The following is a 17,371-nucleotide window of genomic DNA, read 5'->3' on the forward strand; positions in this document are numbered from 1 at the left end:
TGAAGAATCGTTATCAGACGACTCAAGAGATATATGAGGGAGGTAATTAAGGACGGACGGACGGACTGAGTAGCAGTAGCAGAGGAGCTGAGGAGGTGAGGGGCGCTGTGCTGTGTCTCTGTGTATCAGTGCGTACATAATTATGTAACGTTCGTGGTCCCACTGGTCTAAACTCTAAAGTGGGACCATCCATTATCCCCAACCCAGAGAAGAGAAGAAAGAAGCATCGCCCGTTTTTCCGGGGTGGTTGCATTCTGTGGGGATTGTTTTACACGGACACACCACCTACTCTACTCGTACCGGAATTGCTCCTACGCTCTCTGTCTTGTCCTAGACTCCTATTTATATTTATTTATTAAAGGGCTTTCCAATAATTTTGCCAGCTAATCTTTCTTTGTCATTTTCTTTATTCGGATCGCCACTCTCTCCGGAGTCCGGATCATCTAAAATAAAACCGACCCACAACTGACAACTCACAACCCCTTGATGGTTCAGATAATTTGGGTTGGGCATTTGAATCTGATGGACTGGTTGTGGGCTGTTGAGTAGTGGGCCTAATGGCCCAGAGAAGTCTAGAACGCTAGCTGAGGGGATGTTTCTTCTATGCTTTTTTCTTTTTTGCCCCCGGGGGATGGGTGGATTTGAAGTTTATCTAGGCTTTTATTGAAAAAAACGAAAAAAAATAAACATCTGGGCCAGTTCACCCTACATCCTCTCGGAAGCCCTTATACATAATTTAATTTTGTTGGCTAAAAGGTCATCTATATTAATATAGGGAAAGAAAATTTATTCTTTTGTAGCAGTACCACAGAGTCACTTTCGATCTATACCTTCTGATATATATATACCTAAATCGACCAAAGAAGAACCGGACCGATATAACCTTAGTCGGACCACGAATAAACATATGAAACAAAGATATTAAGCAACGTGTACAGAATGAATCATATCCAACCTCCTTAAAGATAGGGATAAGGAACCCAATTAAGTTGGATAGTTTGCATCGCTATTAGAGTCCATATCAAACTCCACAACTACAATCCAAGAAATATTCTCTCAGTGGATAAGATTCCTCCTCTCATCTGAAAAGTTAACAACAATTAAAGAGTTTAAGTTGAACTCCATCACCGCACATTCAAGATAACCTATTAAGTTATAAATACCCACACCTACACCATTATTAGGTACGCATTCTGGGATTACTCTCTCTAGCATTGTGAGCTCTACAAGTTGTTTTCTTCTTTTAAAGTTGTGTGCTTCCACTAACTTAATTGTTGAAGACGTTCCTCGACCAAGCCCGGTCAATCACTTTTCTGCAGGTTGTTCGCTTGTGCTGATGAACGGGTTTTTAGAGCAACATTTGGAGTCACCTGTTAGAACTTGATAAAAAAAACTATCATGTAAACCAGATCAGGAATGCTAAACGAACCGTATGGTATGTTTGTGATTGACAAGTTCGTCTGCGGTTCAACGGTATTTGCGTTTAATCTCTTTTTAATTCGGTTGGTTTCCTCTTGGAATTTCATATTTTGAGAATCACGCGATTAAGAAATAACGTGTGAAAAAGACGAAATTGAATTCAACCACAAAATTGTTTTGTTTCATCATGATTTTTTGAGGTTGTAGTTGCCATCATTACTGTTCCTGCTATTCAATAGTGGTTAACCAGCTGCTAACATGAACAACCAAACTGGTTTTCTTTCATATCCAAAGTAGCCACAAGTGGAGTTAGCCAATTCTTTTTCTATTCATTACAGTAATTTTTTTAAACAATCGAATTCCTTTATGAGAAGTTGTGCCAGCGAGAGGATCTCATTCATGACTCTCAGGAATTGGTCAATCTTGTTGCCACACTTCCTCCAAGGAATGGAAATTTTGATCAACAGAGTCAATCCTGGATGCTCTGATTCAACCCACCCTGAATCAAGTCCAACAAGTTGAAGACCTATCAAAGTAACTGACATGTAACAGACCTTCCTGCCAAAAGAAAAAAAAAAAGTAGGATTTCTTCGACCAACTCCTACTGCCTGACTGAGTTCATTATATGAGATAATGTGGTCCAGTCTTGTTGAGCTATTCATCTCTTTTAGTGGTTTGTCCCTTGCTTTAGTTGTAGCAACTTTTGCATTTTATTTCTTGCAATTGCTTGAAGAGTCTAGAGAACAAAATGGAGAACCCTGGGAGGGAGAGAATCAATAATAAAGTTGACACTGGAGATATAGATCCACTGCTGACTATGGGAGATGAATTGGCAACTGATATACTCATTAGGCTCCCTTTGAAGATGCTTTTTAAATCTAAGTGTGTCTCCACTCGTTCGAACCGCTTGATCTCAAATCCATATTTTGCCTATATGTATGTGAATAGACAAGCAAGAGGATCACATACACATACAACCACCCCCATCAGTTTCTTTTGCCAGTTGGATCCTTTTGCACATGATTATGGATATTATCCTCTAGAGGACAAGGGACTTCACTTTCTTCGGCTTGACAATGGTGTTAAACATGAATGTGATGACAATCATGTAACATAGAGTGAGGGCCTTAAAACTTATTTTTTCCATTGTTGATTCTTGCAACGGCTTACTACTATTTACTGGGATTGGGAAGCTATACTAGTATGTGTCTAACTTGATCATCAGAAGAAGAATTAGACCAAAAATTAGAATACATTCTAGGAAAATGAAATTTCCATGGAAGAGAAGCAAATGAAACAATTTTATAAAAAATCTCATAGAATCGAGAATGAAGTTTTTATTCTATACATGCTTGATCATGAATTAGTAATTATATCCAATCTCTGAAAAAGTCCCAATTGTTTTGGAACTTTCTATTTTTGGAATGGTATATTTACGGAATCCCCATGAATAGTATCAAACTTTATTCCTTGGTATTTACATGAGATTCCTCTAAGCAATGGGTTGCCCTACCTCAGCCGAAAGGACGATATCCATACCAAAGTGCCAGTTTGTCCACAATTATGATGACAGTTATCCATTCTCACTCAGATGAAATTTGAAGTTTTTTTTTTCTTTCACACTATACGAGTTCACTATCTATGGAAATCTTTTCTTCAGAGACTGGAAATTGGAAAATGGTACGACTCCCTTATTATCCTTCCTATTTGAGTACCCTTCATTGTCATACCTTGTTCAATGGGGCTGCCTACTGGTTGTTTACACATGTTGGTCGTGATTTTAGTATTGTTGCCCTTGATTTTACCCATCTCAAGGCATCTAGGCCAACACATTTAGTTCCACACAATGATTTCGATGTAATGCTAGGGGGTTGTGTCAAGTCCATCCCACTGCCTACAAGCAGTGATTATCCCAGCAAGGGAATCTTGGGATTCTCAGGTGGTTTGTTGCACTATGCTAAGAGCAACCTAACAAATCTCCACATCTAGGCTCTTTCCGGTGGAGGACCCTCGGAATCTTCTTAGGTTGAATGGTCTATTGTGAAATCCCCAGGATTTTTAATCCTTAACACATGGTTTCAAAACTGCGAATCCGGAACTCGAGTAGGCGACAACTGTGGACCATTCGAGTCGAGCCTAAAGGTTCAAAAATGGACCACATGGTAGTAGATGACCCTAGTGATGACTCGACCAATCTCCTAGAGTTTAAGAGGAGAGAGAGAAGGTTAATCATGAAGGCATTAAAAAGAGATTTTGGCACGTCCGAAAATCAATGAAGGAAAATCCAAATGATGAGGTAAATATACCTAAACGTAGGAACTTGAAAGATCTTTCCAACAAACCAAAAATCAGCGGAATTAGACCTTGGTTGAGGGGTCAACCAAGGGCCGGTTGATTGGGCCCGTTGACTGCCTTGTTTGACCGCCCATGCCCAGTTCAAGTCGGTTTCGAGAAAATGAGTTTAAAAACTCTATTTTATGCCTCCACTCATCATAGAACGTGTTTTCTAATGCTAGAGTGGGGCTGAGGCTTTGAGAGAAGAGGAAACCAAGGGAGATCTCAGATTCCTTCCACGCTCGCATCGCTTCGTGGTTTGAATCATCACAGTAACGCCAATAAATGTGAGTGTTCTTAAAACCTCTCTTTTTTAAACCTAGTTTTAATGGATTCTTCATCATTGAATGCTAGGTTTTGGTAGTTGGGGTTAATAGAATGCATTGAATGCTTTCCTTTACTTCTCTTTATATCTCCCTTTGTTTTTGAGAGATGATTATGCAAATCATTGCAATCAAATTCGTTTTGAACCTCTCAGAGACGCCAGCTGGCATTCTCGAGAGCCGAGTTTGGAGCTTTTTGTTTGAGGCCTAGTTGGGATGAATTGTTGGTACTTTTAGAACCCCATTATTGTTAATTAGGAGACCCCAAAGTCTCACTTCGATCTGATTTTGAATCAGGGCCGAAATCTGAATTTTTGCTTAAAACTAGGTTGATGGTGGGTTGACCGGCCGTTCAACTGGTCCTGTAAGCCTATGCTACCGGCCATTCAACCGACCATATCCGGGAAGTGTATTTTGAATCTCTTTTTTCCCAATTATTACTTACTCTTTTTATGCAACTAGAGTTATTTTGGGTTTAATTACATACTCTTGGGTGTGCATTGTGGGACTTTGGAGAGCTATACTAACTTGAAAGTTGAGAAATATACTTAACCATATCTTATATGCTTGATAATATTATTTAAATTTCATTATTGATATCTTGCTTTACTTTTGATATTTTATATCTTGTGATTTTGTGTGTGACTTTGAGCAAATGAAAGGTAACAAAGTACGATTGTCTCTATTTATTTTTGAATCTTGTGGTTGATGATATGAGAATGTGTGGGATTGGTTTTGAGACTTAGTTCTCTGTATCTATTTACCAACTAGGGTTGTGGGTTCGTCCATTACCCTGTTGACCTTATGTGAATATGCATTTTGACCTAAGTGCATGAATGCTAGGTGTCTCGAAGTGTTTGGGTAGATAACCTTATGAGTACTACTATCCTTCCGGTAGGGTATTGAAACCAGTTAACCCATGATGTCAATGGATGAATCCTGTGAGTATCAAACAGGCCCACCGCCATCATGAGATGGTAGGTTGCATATAATAGATAAGGGCTCAAGGGCGCTCAAGACCGGTAACCAACCCTTGAGAGGACATGGAGAGCATCATGTCCATTATATGTGGATGACCATAGGTTTGAGAAATGGAATCCAAAAGATGCCTCCCATTGAGGAATGATATCCAGACCATAAATAGAGATAGATGTAGCCCGCACTTTTCTAGTATATTTTATTATGTGCACGTGTCATTGTGACAGTCGACACGTTGTGTCCCCTCTGAATACGACCCGGATGTCCGTTTTCGCCTGTATAATTCCGGTGCCCCTGTTTGGCCCCCGTCCCGTGCTTTGTCCTTTTATTTTTTTGTTTTTTTTATATATTTTTTTTTTTTTTTTTTTTTTTTTTTTTTTTTTTTTTTTTTTTTTTTCCTTTCTTTATTTGTCTAACCTAAATTAAATTTGGTTCCCTGCTCTCTTTTTTCTTTCCTCCTTTCCTCCCCCCTTTTTCCCCTTTTTTTTTTTCTTTTTTTCTCCCTTTCTTTTCTTTTTTTCTTCTTTTTTCTTTCCCTTTTTCTCTTTTCCTCTTTTTTTTTTTTTCTTCTTTCTTTTCTTTTTCTTTTTTTATCTTTTCTTTTTGTCCTCTTTTCTTTTTCTTTTTTCTTTTTCTCTCCTTTTCTTTTTTCTTTTTCCCTTTCTCTTCTTTTTTTTTCTTTTCTTTTCTCTTTTTTTTTCTTCTTTTCTTTTCCCTCTCCCTTTTCTCTCTCCCTTCCCTTTCCTCCCTTCTGTCCCCTTCTTCCCCCTTCTTCTCCCTTCTTCCCCTTCTTCCCCTTCTTCCCCTCTTCCCCTTCTTTTTCTCCTCTTTCCTCTCCTTTGTCTCTCTGCTTTTTTTTTTTTTTTTCTTTTTTTCTTTTCCCTTCTTCTTTTCTTTTTCTTCCTCTCTTTTTTTTCTCTTTCTTCTTTCCTCTCCTCTTTTTTTGTTCTCTTCTTTCTTCTTTTTTTGTTCCTTTTTTTCTTTCTCTTTTTCTCCTTTCTTTTCCCTTTTTTCTTTTTTTTCTTTCCTTTTTTTTTCTTTTTTCTTTTTTTCTTTCTTTTCTCTCCTCCTTTTCTTTCCCCCCCTTCTTTCTCTTTCCTTCCTTCCTTTTCTTTTTCTTTTTTTTGTGCTTTCTTTTTCTTTTTTTTTTTTTCTTTTTTTCCTTGTCTTTTTTTTTTTTTCTTTTTTTTTTTTTTTTTTTTCTTTCCCTTTTTTTTTCTTTTTTTTTTTTTTTCCTTCCTATGATATATATTCCTTTTTTTGTTCTTCTCTTCTTGTACTTTTTTCTTTATTTTCTTCTCTTTTCTCTTTTCCTTTTCTCTTTTCTTTCCCTTTTTTTTCTTCTTTGTCTTCTTTCTTTTTTTTGTTTTTTTCCTTCTTTCTCTTCTTTCTCTTTTCCTCTCCCCCCTTTTTCCTTCTTTCCTCCTCTTTCTCTTTTCCTTCTCCCTTCTTTCTCCCTTCTTTCTTCTTCTCTTTTCCTTCTTTCCTTTTTTTTTTCTTTTGTGTCTTCTCTTTTTTTTTCTTCTTTTTTCTTTCTTTTTTCTCTCTTTCCCTCTTGCCTTCTCCTTTCCTTGGTCTTTCCTTTTTCTCTTCCTTTTTTTTCTCTTTCTTCTTCCTTTCTTTCTTTTTTTTTTTTTTTCCTTTGGTCTTTCATCTCCTTTTTTTCTGGGTGTGTCTACTTTGGCCTCCTTCTCTTGTCTCTCCTATCTCCTTTCGCCTTCTTCTCCGGTATTTCTTCTGTTTTTTGGGACAACTTCTGTCCTTTTTTCTTTCTTTTCACTTATCTTCCCCTTTTCTTTACTTATCCCTTTCCCCCATCTAATCTTTCTCCCTGATTACATCTCATTTTGGTTTCTCTCCTAGTGTTCTCCTTGGGGAGCCCCCTTTGTTGGGCTTATGTCTGTTATTACTCCGACTCTCTTGCCTTTCTTTTTATCATCCTTTCTCTTTACTTTTCTTCCCTTTAGGAGAGATTCCTTCTTTCCTGTTCTTTTCTTTCTGCCTTTTATAGACTCTTTGTTCCCTCTATAGCTTTTCTTTTTTTTTTCTTCCCACTTTCTTCTTTTTTCGCTCTTTTTGTTCTTTTCTTTCTCCTTTTCCTCCTTCCTTTTTTTCTCTTCTTCCCTCTCTTTCCTCCTTCTTCTTTCCTCTTCCTTCTCTTTTTGTCTCTCTTTTCTCTTCCTTTCTTCTTCTTGCTCCCCCTCTTTCTTTCCGGTGTTTTTCTCTTCTTTCTTTCTTCTCTCTTTGTTTTTCCTCTTTTCTTTTTCTCTTGGTCTTTCTTCCTTTTTCTTCTGCGTGTGTCTCCTTCTTCTCATTCTCTTCCTCCTCTTTGGTGTTTTTTCTGTTTCTTTCTTTCTTGTGTGTCCTTTCCTGTTCTCCCTCTTCTTTCTTTGCCCCTTTTCTCCTCTTCCTTGGCTTCTCTTCTCTCTCCTCTTCTCTTCTTTCTCCTCCTTCTCCTTCTCTCTCTTCTCTTTCCCCCCTTCTCTTCTCCTCTCCTTCTCTCTCTCTCTCTCTCTTTTTTTTTTCTCCTTCTCCTCTCTCCTCTTCTTCCCTCCCTCTCTCTCTCCTCTTTGTCTTCTCCCTCTTTCTCCTCTTTCTTTTTTTTTTTTTTTTTCTTTTTTTTTTTCTTCTTTTCTCCTTTCCCCTTTTCTTTCCCCCTTTCTCTTTTCTCCTCTTCCTTTCCTCTTTCCTCCTTTCGTTCTCTTTCCCTTTTCCTACACATTCCACCTCATCCTCCTTCGCCCCTTATATCTAATCGGCTTCATCCTCCCCTCCTTACTTTTCGTCCTCATTTGCATCTGATCCTCTAACGGGACATCGTATTTATATCGTTCTCTCCCTGGCTTTTGCCCGTGCGTTTCATTAATGTTCGCCTTTTCTCATTCCTTTTCCTTCCGTTTGAGTATCTCAACTAGTTCCTCTTCATAGGGAAGATCTTCTTTCAATTCCACTTTGTATCGTAGCACTGACTCTCTCTCTTCTTTAGCATCTACATAAACACATCATATTTTGGAGTTGCGTCTTTGCTCTCTCCAATTCTTTCTAGATTCTCAAATGATCCTATATATCTTGGACTTGCTTCTCTTTTGCCAAATCTCCCCCCTTTCATTAGTGTTTCTTTAGGAAAACTTTATCGCCCACCTCATTCGGCTTTCTTTTACATCTTCTCTTTGCTCTTCACCTCTTTGTTTACCTTTATTTTCTCACAAGTCCGTTCACTAGGTCCGACTCATCTTGCTTTTCACCAATTTCACTCTAACATATTGGAGATCTAAATTTCCTTCCATACTGCTTCATGGCCCATCTCTATGGTGGATTAGTAGTTGTTGTTATAGGCAATTCCACTAACATAAGTATCACTCCAGCTACCCTTGAAGTCAATTACACAGCCTTAAGCATGTCTTCCAATATTTGAATAGTCCTTTCAAATTCTCCATCCTCGGGATGAGCTTGCGTTTGTTGAGTGTCCACGCTTTTCGTGCTTTTCCTAAAATCTAAATCACGATCCAACCTTATTGGGTACTCCATGTCCTCACTATCTCCTTCATTTTGCACGTCTTAGGAGGAGAGAGGAGGGGAGGAATAGAGAGAGGTAGCAGTAGCTTGATGAGTTCGGTTAGGAAGAGAGAGAGAGATGTGGAAGGAGAGAGAGGGACCTAAGTTCGTTGGGGGTGGGGGGTGTGGGTTCGTAGCCTGGTGATTGGGATTCCTTGGCTCCCGTTTCGTTTTCTTTCATCTCCTTTTGGCCTCCCCCCTGTTTTCCCCTGTTGTGGGTGTTTTCTTTTGTGTTTCCCTTGTCTGGGGAAATCATCTCTGGGTCCTTTTTTCTCTTCCACTTCCCTTCTTCATTTCTACTTCTCCCTCTTCTTTGTTCCACCTTCTCTTTCACATCTTGTCTCTTTGTCCCACCTCCATTGCTGTTTGTCTTCCTTCATCGTTCTTGTTTCAACTCCTCATCTTGCCCCCCTGGTTTATCTCTTGTTCCCTATCCTTTCTCTACTCTTTATCCTTCATTCTTTCTTTACTTTCGGAAAAATATCATTCCTTTTTTCTTTAATCGATCGATGGAGGTTTCCATCGTTCACATCGTTTCCCCTTTCTCATATGAGGCTGTGTTGTGAATGTATCTTGAAATTGGCTTGTTCTCTGATTGGTAGAGTAAGGATTGTATGCTTCGAAGTTCTCTTATGTACCCAATGGGGCATGAGCAGCCGTGAAGATTGGTCCCTGCATCCCGGTGTCGCCTTGTGCCTGAGCCCTTCGGTGGTGAAGGCAGCCACTTCGGTGTGGCCCCTTCGTGGTAGGCCCCCTTCGGTGGTGGGCCCCCTCGGTGGTGAGGCGCCCTTCGTGGTGAAGGCGGCCCTTCGGTGGTGAAGGCAGCCCTCGTGGTGAAGGCGCCCTCGGTGGTGAGCCCACTTCGGTGGTGAAGGTTGTCATCCTCGGTTTGCCTGGCTCGACTATTGTCGATACTAATGCGTAGGGGGAAGAGAATGCGGAAAGTTTGGTGTTGTTATATTTTTGTCTTGTTGTTGTCTGTTTGCCGACTTACTTCTGGTTTCTTTTTCTCGGGCCGCGCTCTTTGTTGTTGCGTCTCGTTCTGTGCGTGTTGCCATCCTGCTTTGTTGTGTTCTCTTCTTTCGTCGTTTGTGTTTGTATCGGCGTTGTTATATTTCTTGGCTGCATGTTTGTCTAGCCTTGGGTCTGTAATTCCGGCTTTGCTGTGTCATATATGTTTATGAGGCTTTCGCGGTTGTTTGTTTGTGCTAGATGTTTAGTCGGTTTTAGTGTTAAACGGTTTCTTTCGTGCGTCCGTGCCCTAGTGGATGTCTGTGTGGGCCCCCCGCCTTGCGGGGTCGTGACATAGATGCCTCCCATTGAGGATGATATCCAGAACATATGTAGTACAAGACCGTATGATTATGCATTGGGCCTAGAGTAGTCCTTGACACGCGCCAGTTATCATGCCAAATGGTGATGAGAGAGAGTGGTGACTTATATCCCCATCCACAGATTGTGACTTAACCCAACAACTGTGGAGAACCCAATAGACATCTCTTGTTGAGGGAGAGTGAATGAGACCGCCCAGAGGAGACTAATATACAACTTAGTGCTTGTCTACCATAGAAACTTCATTATAGAGTTAGGAGCATAACATCATCTTCATCAATTAATCATATTATTATCATTAATTATATGGTCGTTATTAATATTACATGTGTGATGTGGAAATTTGTGAACGAATGCATGATATGATGTTGAGTTGATCTCACTAAGTTTTGATGAACTCATTCATTTTATATGTATGTTTATGTTATATTAATCTGCAGGTTATGAGGACTCCATTCAAATGGAGGATCCGTCGCTGACAGATTATTATGAAGGAGCGATTGGAGGGGAGGTGGACTCGCATGGAGCTTCGTGCTCATGCCAAGATTGCTCCTATGGAGCTGGATTCCAGTAGGAACTAGTAGGGCTTTGGGATTCGATAATGTCTTTCATGACTCTATTTTACATTTATACCCTTATATCCTTCTAGAAGTGAGAGGTCATCTTCTGTCAAGACACTTAATTATTTCCATTGCAAAACTCTTATTTTCATTCAAACTTTGATATTCATTTTGATCAACATTAGTTAATGGATGGTTGTAAACATTGATATTTTAGATTTTATAACTTTAGTATTTAAATTTGATTTATCCTTGTCCTTGAATTACGCTATATCATGTGTTTGTGTGGGTTTGTCACTAAATCTTGGTCCTGTAGTGTATCACCCCCACGAGTATTCGGGTATGATTGATGAACATCCATATATATTTCATTTTATTACCTGTAAATGACAGACCTTGAATTCTCCGAATCATATGGATGTTAGTTGTGGCAATCAAAAAGCAATAGTCTCTTACAGCATGCACTTTGTGCAAAGAAAGCATGCAATGACCATACAGTTTGGGTGTATTTACTATTGCCTATTTTCTTCTCCACAAATGTCGATTTAAGAGGACTAGGAAAGTTAATTTCATTCCACCTACTCCCTGTATGACCAATTACGTGGTCCTTAGATTTCAAGGCACTAAACTTGATGTAGATTGATGAAGAGAGAGTTTCTTTGAAACTTCTAAGTGAATCATGGAAGTGAGAAGAGAAGAGATAGCCTGGGGCTTACAGTTGTTACCTCTGAACGTCTTCACAAACAATCAATGGTTATAAAACAGTTATGCAAATTGTTCCCAATACTCCGGATAAATATAGATGGAGATAGAAAAAGATGGATCTACTAGTCAGTATGAATAAATATGTAACGCACAATCCATGCATAGACTAGATCCACACTTTGTTCCATCCGTAGAGCTTGCTACCTCTATGGGATATGATGCAACTTCTAAATCTCGTTGCCTCCATAAATTGATGGTCTTCCCATTTTCTACTTTATGCACCTATGATCATCATTGTTTCATGGGTTAATAGTGTGTGTGCAAGAAAAACCCATCTGCAAAAGTCACACCCCACCCGTCGGTCTCGGTCCCGCCTGACAACCCGTGGGTGCGATCCGTCACAGGATCCACGGTTTTATCATCAATAATAATAAATGTAAGTAATAATAATCATAAGCAAGAACAAGTTCAAATAATTAAATAAAAAGGATTACAAAAGTCCAAATACTCCAAGAATGAATCAAAGAAAATAATCAAAGTAATCAAGTTTCAAAATTTATCAAGTCCAGCGAAAGCAATTATTAAACTAAATCAGTTTCTTTCCGGTAGCTCGCTCCTGAGACAAAACTTGCTCTTCTAATCTAGAAATAAAGGGGGTTCTCCATTTTTTCTTTAGAGACTTCTCAAAATGCCAAGTGATCTGCCTCCTTCTGCCGTCAATGAGTGCTATAAGCGCACTCCAAGCACCCGCAGGAAGGCTTGTGGCAAAAATCTCCGTCTCCCACTGACGGTACCATATTGCTCCAGTCATACAAAACTTCTCCTGATTCGGGAACACCATATGTACAATATATTTTAACATACAAAGAAAGAAATGAGTTCTAACGAACTCGAGTAAGGATAAACACATTTCACATATATATCTACATTATATCCAATGAAACACATGTAATAAATGAGATGCAAATATATGGATGCTACTAAGACCTAATTATGCAAATCTCTAGACGGTTGACATGCTTTAAGATATACACCAGCACTCCTCTGGGTAGGTTTAATCGCTCTGATCCCTCCACAGACTGGTTACCTCTGTTGGGATCCCGAGTAAAGGGGTTTAGTCCTCGTTAATCAACCATGGCTGGGGTTTAGGTCAACACTCTCTTACCATGACCATTGGCATGAGTATTGGTGCATGTCGAGGTATCTAATCCATTGCAAGGTCATACGGTAACATACTTCATGTAATCCAGATCTTCCCTATGGCACCAACCAACTCAGTTCAGCATCCTTCTCTTCCTAGGAATGAGAACCCTCATAGACTGGCTACCATTGTTGGATTCCATTCCATAACCCTATGGTCATCCACATATTGTTGGGGCGGATGCTCTCATGACCCATCACAACTCCTAGCCTCTCCTTGGATGACCATGAGCCCAAACCCTAACCTATGCAACCTACCATTGTATGATCAACAGTGGACCACTGAATCTCCACACGGATTGGTTATTGTTGTAGGATGAAATAGAGTCACATCACTATTATCACGGGTCATTCGGCTTTAATTCCCCTACCGAAAGGGTAATAGCATGTATGGGTACCTAGCCATGCAATCTAGACTCCTTAGGTATGTCATCCAGCAATCATGATAGTGCTAGGGGCATCAGTAAGCATGTGTCCCATACCACAACTCTCTGATATCCCAAGCTATGGATACCCAATATGGATACCCTTCCATCACAATTACATCACATCACCAACCATAACCATTCATTCTATATCATAAAGTAATAAAGCATATATATACAACATACATTTGACTACTAATCATTTAATTATTCAACTATAGCATGTTATACGAGCAATGATACATGTAAGAATTAAACAGTTCATCATAGAGCATATCATCGCATATATATAATAGTGTATCCTTACCTGTAAATATGTAAGAACCTTACTAAAATGCAAATAGACATCACCAACAATAGTTTCAGAGAACCTTAGAGATCACCTAAATATAAAGTTGCAAAAATATATAGAAGACATTAGTCAAATCAGAGCAAAGACCAACTTCACAGAGCTATTGTGACCCATCCGGTCGCTTGGGTCAAGCGACCGCCCTTGTTACAGACTACTTCTAAGACTGAAATTCTGACTTTTGATCTCCCAATTTTAATTCGATTTTGGGAAGATCTAAATCAGAATTTCGTCCTTAAGGAGCCTACAACACAAGCACAAAACAGAACTCAAGAATTCTAAAGATTCATTATTCAAATCATCTCCTTCAATTAGATCATCATTTATTTGAATGCAAGGATTCGTTTTCGGACAGGATCCAATCAAATTCACTGATGAGGAATAGAACCAATACAATTCACTCACCACCAATCCAAAGGGGATGGATCCACACCATTTAAAAGATGAGGAAAGAAAGAAAGATAAGAGTGTGGGGATCACTTACCTCTATTTGATTCGCAAAACAAGCGAAGGATTGGATCTTCTCAAACCATGCTTCTCTCACCTTCCAACTCGTGTTCTTTGCCTCCTAACCGTCCACAACAGCAATCTCGAATAGAATAATGAGTAAAAAGGTCATGGTTTTGCTAAATATATGGGACTGGGGCAAATTAGGGTAAAAATCCCATAAGCACACCTGGTGGTCGCTTAGGGCAACCGCCCCCTAGTACTTTTCAGTACTTGGGTGCTTTGCTCAAGGGGTTGATCCCTAACTCAAGCCTAACCCTATACAACATGTGGGGGAGATCTTACCTTTATTTCGGACATATTCAAACACCTCTTGACTCCAATTGGTGATCCACTTTCCGAATAAGGCAGGTTCTTCATGAAGAGAATTAAGATCCATGGATTCAGGATATGGATCATGGACTTCAATCCAGATATTCCATAACTTATTCCGGTTGGACCTTCGGGTTATCGGACCTGCAATACAAATCTCAAGTTAGAAAGACGGGGGTTGTTACAAGATAGGCCATTATAAAAAAATATATGAATTTGCCTCCATTGCTTTATTCCATGGATTTCCTTAACAAGTCCTTGGGTCTTTCCCATGCCTCAAATAGTGTTTTTGAATCATGCTGCAAAAAAATAGAAACATTTGTTAGTCAACTGGCAGTCTTAGCTGGTGGAAAGAATTTTACAAAAAAATTTTGAGCCATTTGATCCTAAGTAGTGATGGATCCTGGTTGCAGAGAATGCAATCAACTCTTAGCCTTGTCCCTTAATAAGAAAGGGAACAATCTCAATCTTATGGCATTGCATCATCAGTAACGCCATTGCTCTTGAATGTGTCGCAAATGTCCATGAATCCATCAATGTGAAGATTTGGGTCTTCACTAGGCAATCCAGAAAATTGATTATTTTGCACCATTGTGATGATAGCAGGCTTGATTTCAAAATTGTTAGTTGCTATAGTTGGATGCCTTATAGCTGTCATATTAGCTCTCATAGTTGGCACAACATACTCTCCCAAAGTCTTGCACCTTGGTGCTTCAATTTCAAGATGTGGTGGATTATTTTCAAAATCCATTGCTCTAGAAGTGAAAGATGAGTATGTCTGTCTTTCTTTGCTTTTGAGTTCCTTCAACAAGTTGCTTTAATTCGGGATTGGAAGGAAGTAAATTATTGTTTCCTCTCCTTCTCATGCAAAATCAAAAGGACCTGGAAGAAAATCCAATTCACAACTATGAATAAATTAAAATAATAGAAAAAAATATGTTCAAATTAAAACCAACAATAATTGATATTGATATTAATCTAATAGTCCCCAGCAATGGAGCCAAAAATTTGTTGTGAAAAATAATAACGCAAGTGTTGTTATTGTAATAAGTAATATAATGATAAAAGAATTGTTCCCTCGAGAATTGTAGAGTAAGTACCAAATTAATTATACCAATTTTATTCGAACAAATGATAAGGAAGAAAATTTTTCTAAACTATATTGCAAATTGAAATTTAGATTGAGATCTGTTAATAGCTAAAAATTTAGGGATTAGATTTCACCATAACTAATTGTTGTATTATTTTTAAATATACGTTTCTTAATTTTAATGAACTTTCCTTGTTTATTTAATGTGTATAGCTCACATTGACAATCTTATTCGCCTTTATTTAACTTTTCCCCCCCTCTCTCGTCTCTTTTTTTTGTTCTGGTTTTTCTTTTGTTCCGCCTGTCGTCCCTCTCCCGGCTCGTCCGTTCTTTCCCCGGGGTCCCCCGCGTCGCGGGGGCCCTCTGCCTTTTCGTCTGCTTCCCGTAGTGAGAAACCCGTCTTCTCTTTTGTTTGCGTGCTCGAAACTCAGAGATTCCTCGTTGGGCTTCTTTGTTCGGGCGGTTCGCTCCTCGCCCTGGTGTGGGGCGGTTGGGCGCGTTGTCGCCCTGGTTCCTCATTTGTGTCTCTTTTCCATTTCTTTAACACTAATCCTTCTCACCCTTTGGTCTATCTTTATAATCTAAAATATTTTTTTTTGATTGATAGTCGAGATTCTCTTCCCCCATTTACTAGTCTCTCCCAAGTATTAATAAAAATTTGTTTTATTGCTAACCCACTATATTTCTATGTGAGTTAAAACAACTAAGAGATCATTAAATTCGATGAATTCCCATGTAACAACTACACAAACCATGTAAGTATATTTTTATCTTACATGTAATTCATAGCATTTACTCCAACAAACTAAACATATAAATTCCTTATCAGTTCATTATGATTAACGAATCAGTTGATTAGTAGCCAATTAATAAAAAATATTAAGAACATAAGTAAAAATTCAATCAAAGAAAACAATTTTCAAAATTATATTGATGAATTCAAAAGTGGAAATTCAAAGATAGCCTACATTTGATCCTCAAAAAAATTAAATTAGTCCATTCTAGAAATTAAAAACATCACAGAAGAGTTCGTAAACATTGAAAGAAGATGAAAAAAACTTTCTCCCAAGCTCCAAGTCTCCAAAGCCAACCAAAGTTTCCAAAATTCGTCCTCTACATTCCTCCAAAACCCTCCTCAAGCGGGTGTTTTTCTTCTTTTTATTGAATTTGGTACGATTCTAATTTTCTAGTATGATTCAACCAAGTAAGGATTTGGCGTACAAATCAGATTGACTTCGAGAGCTCAAATGCACAATCTCACCGTTGGAATTGAAGAGTAAGAAGTTATGAAGCTCCTCTTCAAAAATCAGTTTGATTGAACACCGGATGACCATCCGATGAAGCACTTGATTGAAACTGGACAAAGACACTCAATAACGAGATTTTTCCATCTTCCTTTTTTTAATCTAGTTCTAAATAGGAAATAAAACCCTGGAGTATGCAACGAATCATTCTCTCCACGTTTTTGATTTTAGGAAGTCTCTAGAGTCTACACTAACTTGATGAAAAAGACTTTTCGTTTTTAGTGGAATAAAATTCAGATTGATTCTTTAAGATTCTTTTCATAGAATTTCACATTAATACCCCTTAAGATTTGGTTGATTTCCTACAAGCACAAATGATAAAGACGAGAGATGACTTCATTCACGGAATCTAACATAGCATCTAGGAAAGATATCTAGAGCCACTAAAATTCCAAGATACCATGGCTACTGTGTCTTGAAAAAAAATATAGAATGATTGCTATTCTATGCAAAGAAGAAGTGGTCGACCAGGGATTCTTTGCCAAAAGTACTAAACCAAGGAAAGTTCAAAGGATTTGCATATAATGAAAAGACTCCGAGAAACATGCTATAGGCCTTGGCACATCCAATGGTCACTTCACAAATTAATACGTCACCTAATCTGTCTTCAAATTTGATCGAGCACAAATCAAGCTAAAAATCGCTCAACTAGATTGAATCATGGTTGGGAGAAATTTAGTCCCTTGGCCAAACATCGAATTTAACGTGACCAAGTGACTAGGTTGCTTATGTTATGGACGATTTGTAATAAACCTACCTAGGTGAACCAAAGAAGAACTGAACCGATCAAACAATGGTTGGACCACGAATAAACATATGAAACGAATGCACTAAGCAATGTTTATAATATGAATATTATCCATCCTCCTTAAAGATAGGGATAAAGATCTCAATTAAGTCAGATAATTTGGATATCTATTAGAGTCCATATTAGACTCCACAACTACAATCCAAATAATACTCTCTTAGTAGATAAAA

The 17,371-nt window shown here is 38.6% G+C and overlaps 1 pseudogene; it reads left to right on the forward strand.

Annotated features, from left to right (window-relative positions):
- The first annotated feature begins 2,068 nt into the window (after nucleotides 1-2,068).
- LOC149012441 (F-box protein At3g26010-like) lies at nucleotides 2,069-3,585 on the forward strand (annotated as a pseudogene).
- Nucleotides 3,586-17,371: the final 13,786 nt, after the last annotated feature.

The sequence above is a fragment of the Hakea prostrata genome, chromosome 6 (assembly GCF_041222555.1).
Source record: "Hakea prostrata isolate BN-2017 chromosome 6, UWA_Hpros_2, whole genome shotgun sequence".
Lineage (NCBI taxonomy): Eukaryota > Viridiplantae > Streptophyta > Magnoliopsida > Proteales > Proteaceae > Hakea > Hakea prostrata.